General features: G+C 46.1%; 1 pseudogene across 1 annotated transcript; it reads right to left on the minus strand.

Moving 5' to 3' along the window:
* Positions 1-8,926: 8,926 nt before the first annotated feature.
* LOC307115321 (large ribosomal subunit protein uL23-like) lies at positions 8,927-9,383 on the minus strand (annotated as a pseudogene). The gene has a single exon. The product of its transcript is annotated as a large ribosomal subunit protein uL23-like (transcript).
* Positions 9,384-15,792: the final 6,409 nt, after the last annotated feature.

Here is a 15,792-nt window from a genome sequence, read left to right on the forward strand (position 1 = left end):
CTGCCCATCACCCCTCAGGCAGGGCAAGCGCTCTCTTCCCATCCATCCTTCCTGCGATCCGAGACCAGGTCTGCTGGATGGCAAAGCGAGTCAGCCTGACGCCTGCCCGGGCCTGGGCCCCACACAGCTGGCTCACAGTGCCAGGTGGATGCTGGCTCTCCCCACAGACCTCGAGGAGGAAGTTGCTGAGGCCACATCTGAGCGATTTGGCGTGATCACGGGGAACATTTCCACACAGGGCAGGCCAAGTAAGGACCACAGGAGCCACGGGGAAGCGGTGGCCTCCCCTTGCTGGGAGGTACCCAATAACGGGGCAGCGCGTCCTCAGGACGTCTCCAGGCCCGATCCTGGGGTGTTTCCAAGTTTAAGGGGAGGTGGGGCTTAGAACACGGAGCCTCCCGCTCAGGGAGCAGCATACACTGCAATGACGGGATGGGATACCTCTCCCGGGCCCTGGCCTGCCGAAGGGTCTGCTTATCAAGCAGATGAGTTTCATTGCAGGCACTCTCCCTCCAGCCCGGCCGGAGGGCCTGCTCTCCTCGGCTCCTCTTAACCTGCTTTGATCTTTCTGGCATTTTCCGTTTAGGAGACACTTTGGTTTCCCACGTGAAAGCCCTTTAGCAGATGCAGCCGGGGAGCATCAGCTACACGTGGGTTCTCCTCGGGGCCAATAAAAGGAAGTTGGACGGGGACCCGGAAGGCCCAAATCTCATCCTGGCCCTGAGCCGGAACCAGGCTGCTTGTTTCTTCTTATGCCTCGGTTTCCTCATCTGCCCACCCGGAGGCCACGCGAGACAGGAGCCTCCTGGTGCAGGAGGAGCGCTCAGGGGCCAGGCGGCCTGCAGGTGAGCCAGGCGAACCCACGCGTGGGCCTCCGTGTGTGGGCTGAGGACTGGAACTCTGTGAGGGGAGGACAGGGGCACGGTCGTGCTGGCCTCGCACAGGAAGGAGCGGAGCCTCTGAAGGAACCCCGGTCCCCACTCCACCGTGGACGCCCGGGGGCTGGAGTAGGAAGGGCCAGGCCCGGGTGTAGAAAGTCTTTTTTCAGCCTAAAACCCTTTCCTCGGGCTCAGCCGTGCCAGGAAAGCCCAGTGTGTGAAACCAAGCTTGGGCTGGCCTTCCAAGCACAGCCTGCCCTGTGGCCCCCTCTGGCCTGCTCCGTGGGCCCCCTCTGGCCTGCCCTGTGGGCCCCCTCTGGCCTGCCCTGTGGGCCCCCTCTGGCCTGCCCTGTGGGCCCCCTCTGGCCTGCCCTGTGGGCCCCCCCCCCCCTGGCCTGCCCTGTGGGCCCCTCTGGCCTGCCCTGTTGGCCCCCTCTGGCCTGCCCTGTGGGCCCCCTCTGGCCTGCCCTGTGGGCCCCCTCTGGCCTGCCCTGTGGGCCCCCTCTGGCCTGCCCTGTGGGCCCCCTCTGGCCTGCCCTGTGGGCCCCCTCTGGCCTGCTCTGTGGGCCCCCTCTGGCCTGCTCTGTGGGCCCCCTCTGGCCTGCCCTGTGGGCCCCCTCTGGCCTGCCCTGTGGGCCCCCTCTGGCCTGCCCTGTGGGCCCCCTCTGGCCGGCTCTGTGGGCCCCCTCTGGCCGGCTCTGTGGGCCCCCTCTGGCCGGCTCTGTGGGCCCCCTCTGGCCGGCTCTGTGGGCCCCCTCTGGCCTGCCCTGTGGGCCCCCTCTGGCCTGCCCTGTGGGCCCCCTCTGGCCTGCCCTGTGGGCCCCCTCTGGCCTGCCCTGTGGGCCCCCTGTGGCCTGCCCTGTGGGCCCCCTGTGGCCTGCCCTGTGGGCCCCCTCTGGCCTGCCCTGTGGGCCCCCTCTGGCCTGCCCTGTGGGCCCCCTCTGGCCTGCCCTGTGGGCCCCCTCTGGCCTGCCCTGTGGGCCCCTCTGGCCGGCTCTGTGGGCCCCTCTGGCCGGCTCTGTGGGCCCCCTCTGGCCTGCTCCGTGGACCCCCTCTGGCCTGTGCTCTGTGGGCCCCCTCTGTCATGCTCTGTGGGCCCCCTCTGTCATGCTCTGTGGGCCCCCTCTGTCATGCTCTTTCTCTTTTTCGCAGGAGGAAACAGAGGCCCAGGGAAGCCGTTTGCGGGCAGGCCACACAGCTGGCCCACGAGAAAGCCAACACAAACTGGGAACTGTCCAGAGGTCTTCTCCGGCTGAAGAAAGTGGGAAGACGACAGAGGAGGCAGCCGGAGGTAAGCAAGAAGGGGTGAGGGAACCCCCCTCAGCCCCAGCCCCGGAGGACCAGCTCCTGAGGGAGGAATGAGTCCACCTGTTCCCAAGGAAGAGGGAAAGGGAGGTCCCGTGGGACGGGGGTGGGGAGTCTGGAAAGGGGTTAAGTCAGTGGTTGGCAAACTCATTAGTCAACAGAGCGGCAAACCGTGGCTCTCGAGCCACAGTTTGCCGACCACTGGGTTAAGTCCTTTGAAATGGGGCTGGTGGCAGAAAGCTCAACTTTCTTTACAGCCACTCTGCCACGCAGGGAAAAGCGCCAGGACCCCTTCAAAGTGAGGGTTCCAGTAAGGGTAGGGGTCCTGTAAGTGGTTGGACTGTGATTTACTGTAAGCCGACCGCAGAGATATCACAGGTTCGGTTTCAGACCTGGCAATAACGTGAGTCTTGCAATAAAGCAAAGTCGTAATCTTTTTTGCTGACAGGGAGGGTCTTACCTTCAATTTGTAAAAAACCCTGGTGGGCCCGTGAGTATTACGTAGGGAAAGACTTGCTGGTGTTGTAGATGTGTAAGCTTGAATGAAGGCTAGTGCGAATTCAAGAAGAGTGAGATTTTAAAAAATGAACATTGAAAAAGCCTTGACAGGGCTAATGCCTATTAAGGCAAAGGTTGCTCCTCCAATGAAATGAATTAGTAGGTGGCCAGCTGGAACGTTGGAAGTTCGTCATACAGCTAAGGCTGTTGGATGAGAAAGGAGGCTGATGGTTTCAATAATTACTAATATGGAATAAGCGGGTGGGTGTCTCTTGGGGTGGAAAATGGGCTAAAGATGCTTTTGTTTTGTGGCAGAAACCAGTAATTACTGCTCTGGCTCATAGGGGAATGTCCATTCTTAAATTTATTGAGATCTGTGTAGTAGGTGTAAGTGAATGTGGTGAAGGACTGGTGGTATGAGTTTTAGAGAAAAGGTCTGTCCTTTATAATTTGAGTGGCTACTAGTTGTTTTGATGTAAAGTGCATTAATCATTGCTGAATAAAAAATTAAGCGGTTCTTTGTTATATGTGGGAAATAAAATGCTTGGAAATAGATTAACAACAGGTAATCCTATTGCTGTTGGGGTAGTGAAAGAAGCAAATACATTTTTGTTCATTTTGTTTCTTAAGGGGTATAATGTTTTGATGTTTTAATTGTTTAGTTCTGGAGCCGAAGGATAAGAATGTTTTGAAATTTTTAATTGAAATATAATGAATAGTACTATAATTATTGATATAATGTAATCATGTTGATGTATCTAGTTGTGGCATATCGTTAAGAGGTTGAAACTGTCTTAAACTTGAAAGATTAATGCTATTTAGTTTTTTTATTGCTTTTATATTACAGAAGCAGATCATTCTTTGAAATACTTTAATAGAATCAATTTGAAGACAATAGGCATAAAGATATGACTTGACCCACAAATTTCTGAATATTGTCCATAGTATAAGCCTGATCGTGTTAGGGTTGTTTGATTAATATCCTGGAATGGCATTTGTCTTTAGGCCTAAGGAGGGAATAGCTCATAAGTGTAGACCACATTTGGACAGATTTAGTGTTCAGGCTGTTACTTCCATAGGTAGGACTACTTCATTATCAACTTCTACTAGCCATAGTTCTGGCTTTTGACCTATTGTAGGAATTATATAGATCTTCGTAGTATGTGTATAACATTGGTGACGATAGGTTTGTACAGTTAGGGAAGATTATTTTGTCTATTGTATCAAGAATTTGTAATGCTATAGCAATTAAAATTCGATAATGGGCAGAATAATTCAAACTGTTTCTACTTGTGCATCTGTTGTACTTGTGTGAGCTTAGTTGTCAATATTAATGAAATTAATGAATTGATGTAAAGGACTAAAGAACTAATCAGAAAAAACAATTATCTATATATATATAAAAGGTTAATATGCTAAGTGTCTGACCATCCGACCGGTCACTATGACGCGCACTGACCCCTAGGAGGCAGACGCTCAACGCAGAAGCTGCCAAGCTGCAGTGACTTGGCAGCAGCAGTTCTTGGGTGACGCACCCCAAAACCAGAGAGGAGGGAGCCCGATTCCTCACGGGGCCGTGCAATTGCACCTTCGACTGTGGGTTTTGTTGTTGCTGGGCACTGTTGGCCCTGAATCTGGTTTGCTGCACACTTGCGTTTGCCTTCCACACCCTGTACGACAGCAATTTTGCAGAGTGTCTTCTTGCACTCCGGGACCCCTCAGGGGATGTCAGAGAGCCAGTTTCGGCCCGATCCCCGTAGGCCAGGCTGAGGGACCCCACCTGCCAGAGGGACCCTGCTCACTCCGCAGACACTGGGGAGGGACCGCGGGAGGTTGGCTCCAGGGCTTGTCTGGCCCATCTCACCCAGTCCCACCCACCAGCCAACTTCTAATTAATTTCCTTTCAATGTGCATGAATCCATGCACTGGGTCACTGGTTTGTGTATAATCGTGAAGCGTAAAATTGTTTTCTATAAACAAATTTCCCAGTTGGAATGGATATGCCATCATCTATAATAATAAAAGCTTAATATGCTAATTAGATGGGACGTCTTTCTGGGTGAAGCCAGCGCTGCGAGGGAAGCCTGGGTCCCAGGTGCCTGCCGGCGGCCGGAGGGAAGCCCAGGTCCCGGGTGCCAGAGGGAAGCCTGTGTCAGCAGCCGGGGGAAGGAAGGAAGGCCTATTCGTGCATAAATTTCGTGCATTGGCCTCTGGTATATAATAAAAGCCTAATATGCTAAGTGTCGGGTCATCCGGTCGTCCATTCAACCAATCAAAGTGTAATATGCTAATGATATGCTAAGGCCGCTCAACCGCTTGCTATGACATGCACTGACCACCATGGGGCAGATGCTTTGACTGGTAGGTTAGCTTGCTCCTGGGGTCTGGCTGATCGAGACTGAGCGAGATGGGCCGGACATGTCCTGGAGCCCTCCTGCAGTCCCTCCCTGGCTGGCCAACCTCCTGCATCTCTCTCCAGCCCTGATCATGCACCGGTGGGTTCCTTCGGCTTGGCCTGCATCCTCTTGCAATCCGGGTCCCCTCGGGGGATGTCGGAGAGCCAGTTTCAGCCCGATCCCTCAAGCCAGGCAGAGGGACCCCACTGGTGCACGAATTCGTGCACCTGGACTCTAGTGGAGATATAAACTATAATACTTTAACTTTGAAAAAGTTATGTTAATTTTTATTATCTTACTTATGGAGAAAGATGTAGTCATTATGAGGTTGGCTTGAAACCACTTGCAGACGGTTCAGTGCCTTTTCTTATTTTAAGTTTAAATAAGTAGGTTCTTTAAATGTATGATATGGTGGGGGACATCCATGCAATCATTTCACATTACTAGTTTGTTAATTCTACGGATGCTTCTTGTTTAGATGCAAATGCTTCTCAATTTATAAACATTATTAGTTAGTATTACTGCTGTTAATGAGTGAACCTAGGATGAGATGGTGTTTCTTGTTGCATATGCAGCCGGATGGCCAGGGTAATATTGTGGTATTCCTGAAAGGCCATGTAAATCTTATGGGAAGAGAGTGATATTAATGCCCACAAATATAACGGTAAAATGAAATCTTATTCAGGTTGAGCTGAAGGTATAGCCTGAAAATAATGGAAAGCAGTGGACAAATCCTCCTATAATGGTAAATGGTAGGAGGATTCGTAGTATGTATCACGAAGGACAATGTCTAAGGATGAATTAGCTACAGCGATTCCTATTAAACCTCCAACAGGAAATAAGAAAATAAAACCTAAGGCTTATAATACGGCTGGTGATCATTTAATATTGCTTCCATGGAGGGTTACTAGTCAACTATATACTTCTACTCCTGTGGGAGAGCCATGATTATAGTAGCTGATGTAAAATATGCTCATGTATAAACATCTATTCCTACTGTGAATTTGTGGTGAGAGTGTACAATTAATGCCAATAAATAGATTTATGGTTCAGACTATTCTATATACCTGAAAGGTGCTTTTCCGCCCCATGAAATGATATGTGATTTTATGTGAAATTATGGAAGCCAGGTAAAATAAGGATATAAACTTCTGGGTGATCAAAGAACCAGAATAAATGTTGCTATAAAATTGGATCACCTCCTCTTTCAGGATCAAAGAAAGTGTTATTTATATTGTGGTCTGTCACAGGGATGTAAAGTATAGCATAGGGAATATAGTTAATAATATTATAATAATTGTGGTGTCAGAGGGGTACTAGATTTATCAAGGTGATCACTTTATAAGTTACATAAATGTCTAATCACTGTTATACACCTGACACTAATATAATACTGTATGTTGACTGTTAGCCCCCCTCCACCTTCACCTCTGCCTGACCAGCTGGTCTGCATCCCCCGACCCAACACCTACTCCATGGCCCCCGCCCTCAGGGGCTACAAGGGAAACCACCCCAGCTCCTACCAGGAGCTGCAGCAGGCCGAGCCCAGCACTGAGAGGGCTCCGCCACATCCCCCCACTGATCTGGAAGTGAAGGCCCAAGGGATATGGGGGGAGGGGGGCAGAGGGTGCTGGTTGGAAAGAGCGAGTGCCTTAGGTGGGGGAAGCCAGGACTCATGACGGAGGGACAGGAAGGGGCCATGACACCCCTGCCCCATCTGTGGGAACCTGAGGGCCCAACTGGGGGCAAGCACCCTCCCCACCAGTAGCTCCCCAGATGCTGGGTCAGGACGCCTGGCCTCTGTGTCCAGAAGGGACCCTCCTGTGGTCTTTGTCTTGATCTTTCTTAATAAACGGTGCTCTCCCCGCAAAAAAAATTTTTTTTAATTTACAAATAAATAACCACCTAGCCAGTGTGGCTCAATGGTTGAGCATCAACCCATGCACCAAGAGGTCCTGGTTTGATTCACAATCAGGGCACAAGGCTGGGTTTCGGGCTTGATCCCCAGCAGGGGCTGTTCAGGAGGCAGCTAATCAGTGTTGATGTTGCTACATAGATGTTTCCTTTTCTCTGTCTCTCTTCCTCTTCTCCCTTCCTCTCTCTCTACAATAAATAAATAGGCAGGTACTACCCAGCTCTGGCCAATTGTTGCCATGCAGAAGGGCCTAGTGTTGCCACATTGTCTAATATTCCGCGCCCGCCCCCCGCCCCCCCTGCCCCCCAGCCAGGAGAAACCAGAAATCTAGTGGGGGTTTATTTTATGAAGGTCTTCCAATTTTTTAAAAGTTGTCAAACTAAATTTCAGAACTATGCTGGTCAAATAAATCATCTTTGGTTAAAAAAAGAGATTGTGGTCTATTAATAATATAGTTATTCCAGCTGCTAGAACTGGGAGTGACCATAGTAATAGCACAGCCATTATAGGACCAATTAAACAAATAGTGATGTTTGGTACTGAGATACAGCCGGAGGTTTTATATTAATAACTAGAGGCCCGGTGCACGAAATTCGTGCACGGAGGGGGGGTTGTCCCTCAGCCCAGCCTGTACCCTCTCCAATCTGGGACCCCTCAAGGGATGTCCGACTGCCCGTTTAGGCCCAATCCCAGGATCGGGCCTAAACGGGCAGTCGGACATCCCTCACAATCCAGGACTGCTGGCTCCCAACTGCTTGCCTGCCTGCCTTCCTGATTGCCCCTAACCGCTTCTGCCTGCCAGCCTGATCACCCCCTAACCACTCTGCTGCCAGCCTGTTTGCCCCCAACTTCCCTCCTCTGCCGGCCTGGTCACCCCTAACTGCCCTCTCCTGCAGGGTTGATCACCTCCAACTGCCCTCCCTTGCAGGCCTGGTCCTTCTCAACTGCCCTCCCTTGCAGGCCGGGTGCCTCCCAACTGCCCTCTCCTGCTGGCCATCTTGTGTCCACATGGGGGCAGGATCTTTGACCACATGGGGGCAGCTATATTGTGTGTTGCAGTGATGATCAATCTGTATATTACTCTTTTATTAGATAGGATAGAGGCCTGGTACAGGGGTGGGGGGCCAGCTGGTTTGCCCTGAAGGGTGTCCCTGATCAGGGTGGGGTTCCCTTGGGGCGTGGGGCGGCCTGAGCGAGGGGCCTGTGGTGGTTTGCAGGTGGGCCACACCCCCTGGCAATGCAAGCGGAGGCCCTGGTATCTGGAATTTATTTTACTTCTACAATTGAAACTTTGTAGCCTGGAGCAGAGCCAAGCCTGGGGCTCCCTCCGAGGCCCACAGCCATTTGTGTTGGGTTTATAATTGAAACTTTGTTGCCTTAAGCGGGTGGGCCCGGCCAGGGTGTGCAGAAAGCTTTGCTTCCCCTGTTGCCGGCGGCAACCCTGGCCTGCTCTCTCAAGCTCCGTTCTGCCGCCATTTGTTTGAATTTGTTTACCGTCTATAATTGAAACTTTGTAGCTTGAGTGGAGGCTTAGGCCTGCAACGGCTGGCAGAAAGCTTGGCTTCCTCTGTTACCTAGGAAACCTTGCTCTCTGTGGCTGTAGCCATCTTGGTTTGGGTTAATTTGCATACTCGCTCTGATTGGATGGTGGGCATGGCTTGTTGGCGTGGTTTGTGGGTGTGTCGGAGGTATGGTCAATTTGCATATTTGTCTATTATTAGATGGATTTTAGCTATGGAGTTATCATATATGGTCTTTATTATGTTGAGACACATTTCTCCTATAGCCAATTTTAAGTTTTTCATTATGAACAGATGTTGAATTTTATCAATGCTTTTCCTGTAACTATTAAGATGCTTTTTTTTTGTATCTATTGAGATTTTTTTTTTTACAGTAAAACATTTTTATATTAGAATTAGCTGGCTGAATTCAATTTAGATTACTCCAATTTCATTGGCAATGTCTAAAGTATCATAGTTGGAAGCCAATTGAACATATGCCTTCTTCTCTCCATCAGGCCTTATTAGGGTGTTGACCTTGGTCACATCAATGTCATAGAGCTTCTTCATAGTCTGCTTGGTCTGGTGCTTGTTGGCCTTGACATCCACAATGAACACAAGTGTATTATTGTCTTCCATCTTCTTCATGGCTGACTGGGTGGCCAGGGGGAACTTGATGATGGCATAGTGGTCAAGCTTGTTTCTCCTGGGGGTGCTCTTCCAAGGATATTTGAGCTCCCTTCAGAGTCCCCGTGTCTTGGGTTGTTGGAAGTGGGTGGTGTGCAGATCATTTTTTTTGCACGTGTCTGTGCATGCCTTTCAGCACTGCTTTCTTCGCCTTCAAAGCCTTTACTTTGGGAAGGGCAGGAGCTTCCTTCACTTTTGGCGCCATCTTGGTGAAAAGCTGTATGATTCTTTTCTTTCTATTAATGTGATAATCACATTGATTGATTTGCATACGTTAAACTATCTTTGCATCCCAGATATAAATCCCACTTGGTTATGATGAATGATCCTTTTAATGTGCTGCTGAATTTGATTTGTTAGTATCTTATTGAGAATTTTTGCATCTGTATTCATCAGGATTATTGTTCTGCCGTTTTATTTTCTAGTAATGTCTTATTCTGGTTTTAGTATCTGGCTGACCTTGTAAAATGAGTTTGGGAATATTCCATCCTCTTATTTTTGGAGGAGATATTAATTGTATTCTTTGAATGTTTGGTAAAATTCACCAGTAAAGCTACCTGGTCCTAGATTTTTCTTCATGGGAGATTGATTACTGATTTAATCTCCTTACTGTAATTGGTTGATTCAGATTTCCTATTTCTTCCTGATTGTCTTGGCAGTTCATATGTTTCTAAGAATTTTTTCATTTATTCTAGATTGTCCAGTTTGTTGGCATATATTTGTTCATAGTCATAAATCAGTCTATGATTTATTGTATTTCTTTGGTATCAGTTGTAATGTTTCCTTTTTTATTTATAATTTGTTGATTTTTGTCCTCTCTTTTTTCCATGGTTAATCTACCTAAAGGTTTGTCAACTGGTTTATCTTTTCAGAGAATCAATTCTTAGTTCGGTTAAATTTTTCTATTGTGTTCTTGTTCTCTAATTCATTTATTTCTGCTCTAATCTTTATTATTTCTATCCTTCTAACCTTGGGCTCAGTTTATTTTTCTTTTTCTAGTTTATTAAAATGTAGAGTTGTGTTGTTTATTTGGAATCTTTCTTACTTAATGTAGGCATTTGTAGCAATGAGCTTCCCTCTTACAACTGCCTTTGTTGCATCTCATAAGTTTTGGTATGTGTGTTTACATTTGCATTTGTCTTAAGATACTTTTAAAATCCCCCCTTTAATTTCTTCTTTGATCCATTGGTCATTTAGAAGAGTAATGTTTAATTTCCATGTATTCATGAATTTTCTAGTTTTCCTCTTATTGTTGATTTCTAGTTTCATACCATTGTCAGAGAAGATACTTAGTATAATTTTCAATCTTCTTTATTTTCTAAGCCTTGCTTTGTGGCCTAACATATGGTCTATGCTAGAAAATATTTTGTGTGCACTTACTTGTATTCTGCTGTTGTCAGAATGTTCTGCATATATCTGTTAGGTCCCTTCCTTCTATAACGTTGTTCAAATCTGTTGTTTCCTGATTTTCTGTCCGGATTATCTATTTTTGAGAGTGAGGTATTAACAACTATTACACTTGCTGTTAATTTTTCCTTTTAGTTTTGTTAATTTTTGCTTTATGTATATAAGTGCTCTGATGTTGGGAGCATAAATATTTACAATTGTTATATTTTCTTGATGGATAGATCCCTTTATCATTATATAACCTTTATCTCTTATCATTTTTAAAGTACATTTTGTGTGATATAAGCTATCCTGCCCCCCACTTCTTATTACGTTTGCCTGTAATATCGTTTCTACCTCTTCACTGTCAGTCTATAAGGTGAACGTAGGCAGCATATCATTGGATTTTTTTAAAAAAGCCATTTAGCTATTTCATGTTCTTTGATTGAATAAATTAATCTTAAAGTTTAATTATTGAAAAGGAGTTAATTATTGCCATTTTGTTTTCTCATTGTCTTATCCTTGTTCCTTGTTTCTTATCTTTGTGTGTGCTTTGATGTCTTGTATTAGTATGTTTTGATTTCTTTATCATGTTTATGTAATTATTGTAGGTTTTTCCCTTGTGGTTAACATGAAGCTTACATAAAATATCTTAAAATTATAAAATCCTACTTTAAATTAATAACAACTAGAATTCATGAGCTTTACATTTTTACTTCTCCTTCTCTCACATTTTAGGTTATTAATGTTACAATTTATAAATTTTTTAATATTGTGTTAACTAGTAACAGATTATTATAGTTATGGTTATTTTTACTCTGCTTGTTTTTAAATTTTTAAACTAGAGTTGTAAGTAGATTTGCACCACCATTACCATATTACAAAATCCAACTTTGACTATTTACCATTACCAGTGAGTTTTATACTGCCTTATGTTTTTGTGATAATTAGCATATCTTATTTCCACTCAAAGAACTCCCTTTAGCATTTCTTGTAAGGCAGTTCCTGTGGTGATGAATTCCCTGTGTGTTTGTTCAGGAACGACCTATTTTGCCATCTTGTTGATGTCTCTTTCTTTTTATTTCTTGAATAATCATTCACTGAGGTAAAACCCCTGAAAGTGGTGAGGCCTCCTAATAATACAATAGTGGGAATAAATATAGCAATTAAGGTGTTTTATTTCATACATAGGGAGAGTAAAAGTGCTGTTGTGCATGAATTATCTATATATATAAAAGGCTAATATGCAAAGTGTCCCCTCAGGAGTTTGATCACTTGCTATGACATGTGCTGGTCACCAGGGGCGGCATGGAATAAAGGAAGGCCCCGGCTGGCAGCTGCGGAAGGGAGGCCCTGGCTGGCAGCTGGAAGACCCCAATCGGACCTGATTGCCAGCCAGGCCTAGGGACCCTAACCGTGCATGAATTTCATGCACCAGGCCTCTAGTATGTAAATAATTGTAGCAAGTGTTATGATACAAATAAGTTTATAATTATTATAGCTGGAGTATGAATTATAATAGCTGTTATTCAACCTAGGTAAGCAATTGATAAATAGGTTATGATTTTTTGTAATTGGTTTTGGTTGAGTCTTCCCCATTCTTCTAGTATAACTGGTAAAATAGTTGTGCCTGGTCTGTGTGGCTCAGTGGTTGAGTATCAACCCATAAACCAGGTTACCGGTTCGATTCCCAGTCAGGGCACATGCCCGAGTTACAGGCTCGGTCCCCAGTGTGGAGTGTGCAGGAGGCAGTTGATCGATGATGTTTCTATGTCTCTATCCCTATCCCTTCCTCTCTCTCTCTCTCTCTAAAAATAAAAAAAGAAAATAGCTCTAATTAGTAGCCTATTTAGATTAATGGATGGTGAAATTTGATATAAACTTGATAGTGGTGCAAGTTTCTGTCATGTTGTTAAAATTAGGCCAGATGTTAGTGGAATACCTTGTGTAACTTTGGGTCCTCAAAGGTAGAATGGGAAAAGTCCAAGTTTTATAATGGAGGCTATTGTCATAAAAATTTTTGTGATTGTTCATTAGCCAGAATATATTGGATTAACAATAATAGCTATTATTAAAAGTATAGATCTTGTGTAAAATAATATTTAGTGGATTCTCCCATGGCTCATTGGTTGATATTTTTTTATTAAACACTAGTGGCCTGGTGTACAAAATTCATGCATGGCGGGGGGTGTCCCTCAGCCCGGCCTGCACCCTCTCCAATCTGGGACCCCTCGAAGGATGTCCGACTGCCAGTTTACAGGGATCAGGCCTAAACCAGCAGTCAGACATCCCTCTAGCAATCCGGGACTGCTGGCTCCTAACCACTCACCTGCCTGCCTGCTTGCCTAATTGCCCAATTGCCCCTGCTGGCCTTCTCGCCCCCAACTGCCCCCCTGCTGACGGCCTGCTCGTCCCCAAATGCCCCCCCCCCCTGCCAGCCTGATCACCCCTGTCCCCTGTGCCAGTGTGCTCTCCCCCAACTGTCTCCCCTGCCGGCCTGCTCACCCCCAACTGCCCCCCCCTTGCTGGCCTTCTCACTTCCACCTTCCTTCCCCACTGGCCTGCTTGCCCCCAACTGCCCCCCTGCTGGCCTGCTCACTCCAAACTGCCCCCCACGCTGTCCTGATCACCTCCAACTGAACCTCACTGACATCCTGCTCACCCCCAACTGGCCCCCCTGCTGGTCTGCTTACCCCCAATGGCCCCATCCCCCACCAGCCTGATCACTCACAACTGCCGTCCCATCCTGGCCTGATCACCCACAACTGCCCTCCCTTCTTGACCTCTAACTGCCTATACCTCGGCCCCGCCACCAGGGCTTTGTCTAGAACATCATCCAGAAGGTCTCCTGGAAGGTCTCCCAGTCTAATTAGCATTTTATAAGTATAGATAGAGGCCTGGTGCATGGGTGGGGCTGGCTGGTTTGCCCTGAAGGGTATCCCAGATCAGGGTGGGGGTTCCCTTGGGGTGTGGGGCGGCCTGGGCGAGGGGCCTGTGGTAGTTTGCTGGCCGGCTACACCCTCATGGGGTGAGGGTCCCCGCTGGGGTGCCTGGCCAGCCTGGGTGAGGAGCTGAGGGCTGTTTTCAGGCTGGCCACACCCCCCTGCAATCCAGGCTCCCAGCCCCTCCTTTTTTCTTTTCTTTTTTCAGTGCCTCCTCGAGCGGAGGCCAGGGCCTGCTGGAAGCAGGTATCTGGGATTTATTTATCTTCTATAATTAAAACATTGTAGCCTTGAGCAGAGGCCAGGGCCGGCCAGGATGGGCAGGAAGCTTTGCTTCCTCCATCACCAGGGGCAACCCAAGCCTCTTGCTCGCTCCAGCTCTGTGGCTGCTGCCATCTTCGTTGGGTTAATTTGCATACTACTGATTGGCTGGTGGGCGTGGCTGGTGGGTGTAGCAGAGGTACTGTCAATTTGCATGTTTCTCTTTTATTAGTGTAGATGGAATAATAGTTAATATGTTTACTTCAAAGCTGATTCAGATTATTAATCACTGTGAGCTTACTATAACAATCACAGTCCCTGAAATGATAGATAGTAAGATGATAGTAAAAATGAGATTAGTACAGGAAGAATATAAACCAATATTTTTGGGGTACGGGCCTGATAGCTTATTTAGCTGACCTTACTATAGAGAATGGTAGAACGCGGTATCACAGATTTTTTTATTCTTAGGAGTAGGTTCAATCCTTAGGAGTAGGTTTCAATCCTTAGGAGTAGATTAATTCTAGAAATAAGAGGATTTAAACATCTGTAATTTACTCTATCAAAGTAACTTTTCAGACATATTTCTTTGTGGTGAGATGCTTGATATAATGACACACATCATATATACAAAGGGTTAGTGTTAATGGTAGGAAATTTTTCATAGAAGATGTATAAATTGGTCATATTAGAATCATGGACAAGATGCTTAAATTCATAGAAAAAGGAATAAAATTGTTGCTCCTATGAATAAAGTTGTATTAGTAGTAATAGTAGTAGTAGTAAATGTTGGCATATTCTGCCAGGAAGAATGGGGCCGATGGGCCTGCTGCATACATAATGTGGATGCCAGAAATGAGTTCCGATTCTCCTTCTGTTAGGCCAAATGGAGCTTAGTGGTTTCTGTTAAGTTTGAGATAAATCATATTATGGCTAGGGATCAAGATGGAAAATTAGTCATAAATATTTGAGTGGCGATTCATGTTGAGAGTATAAATAATGCATTTATTAATAGAACTGATAATAAAATGGTTGCTAGTATTACTTCATATGAAATTGTTTGTGCTACTGCTTGTAGGGCCCCAAATAATGCATATTTTGCATTTAAGGCTCACTCAACCCAACCAAAGAATAGTACACCTGGGTTTATGCTGAATGGATATGGTATGGGTAATGGAATTCATATTGTTAGGGCCAAAGTGAGGGCTAGGATTGGTGCAATAATACATACATTGATGATGGTAATGGTTGCAATGGTGCTTTAATAAATAGCTTGATGGCATTGGCAACAGGTTGGAGCAGGCCATGAGGTCCAGCAGTGTTTGGTCCTTTACAGAGCTGAATGTAGCCTGGTACTTTTCGTTCAGTTCGTGTAAGAAATGCTATGATGAGTAAAGTGCAAATAATTAATAAAAGGTTAATTATAAACATTTTGTTGAGAGGAGTTGAACCTCTGATTATAAAGTTTTAAGTTTTATACTGTTACCAAGTTCTGATACCCTAACAAACCCTGTTCTTGGGCAGGGTTGGTATAGGTTAATTAGATTAAGATTATATCATCTATTAATTTGAAGGTGCTTTTGTAAAGTAGCCTTATTTCTCATGTTCTTTCACACTAGGAGAAATAGGAAACAGAAACTGACCTGGATTACTGTGGCCTGAACTTGGATCTTGTAGGACTTCAATCATTGAACAAATGAACCATTAGGACAGTGGTCGGCAAACTCATTAGTCAACAGAGCCAAATATCAACAGTACCACGATTGAAATTTCTTTTGAGAGCTAAATTTTTTAAACTTAAACTTCTTCTAACGCCACTTCTTCAAAATAGACTCACCCAGGCCGTGGTATTTTGTGGAAGAGCCACACTCAAGGGGCCAAAGAGCCGCATGTGCCTCGCGAGCCGCAGTTTGCCGACCTCAGCATTAGGACGTCCTGATCCAACATTGAGGTCATAAACCCTATTGTCAATGTGACCTCTAGAATAGATCAGCCGTTATCCCTAGGGTAACTTGTTAGGCTTTA

This window comes from Cnephaeus nilssonii (genome assembly GCF_951640355.1).
Source record: "Cnephaeus nilssonii genome assembly, chromosome: 2".
NCBI classification, from domain to species: Eukaryota; Metazoa; Chordata; class Mammalia; order Chiroptera; family Vespertilionidae; genus Cnephaeus; species Cnephaeus nilssonii.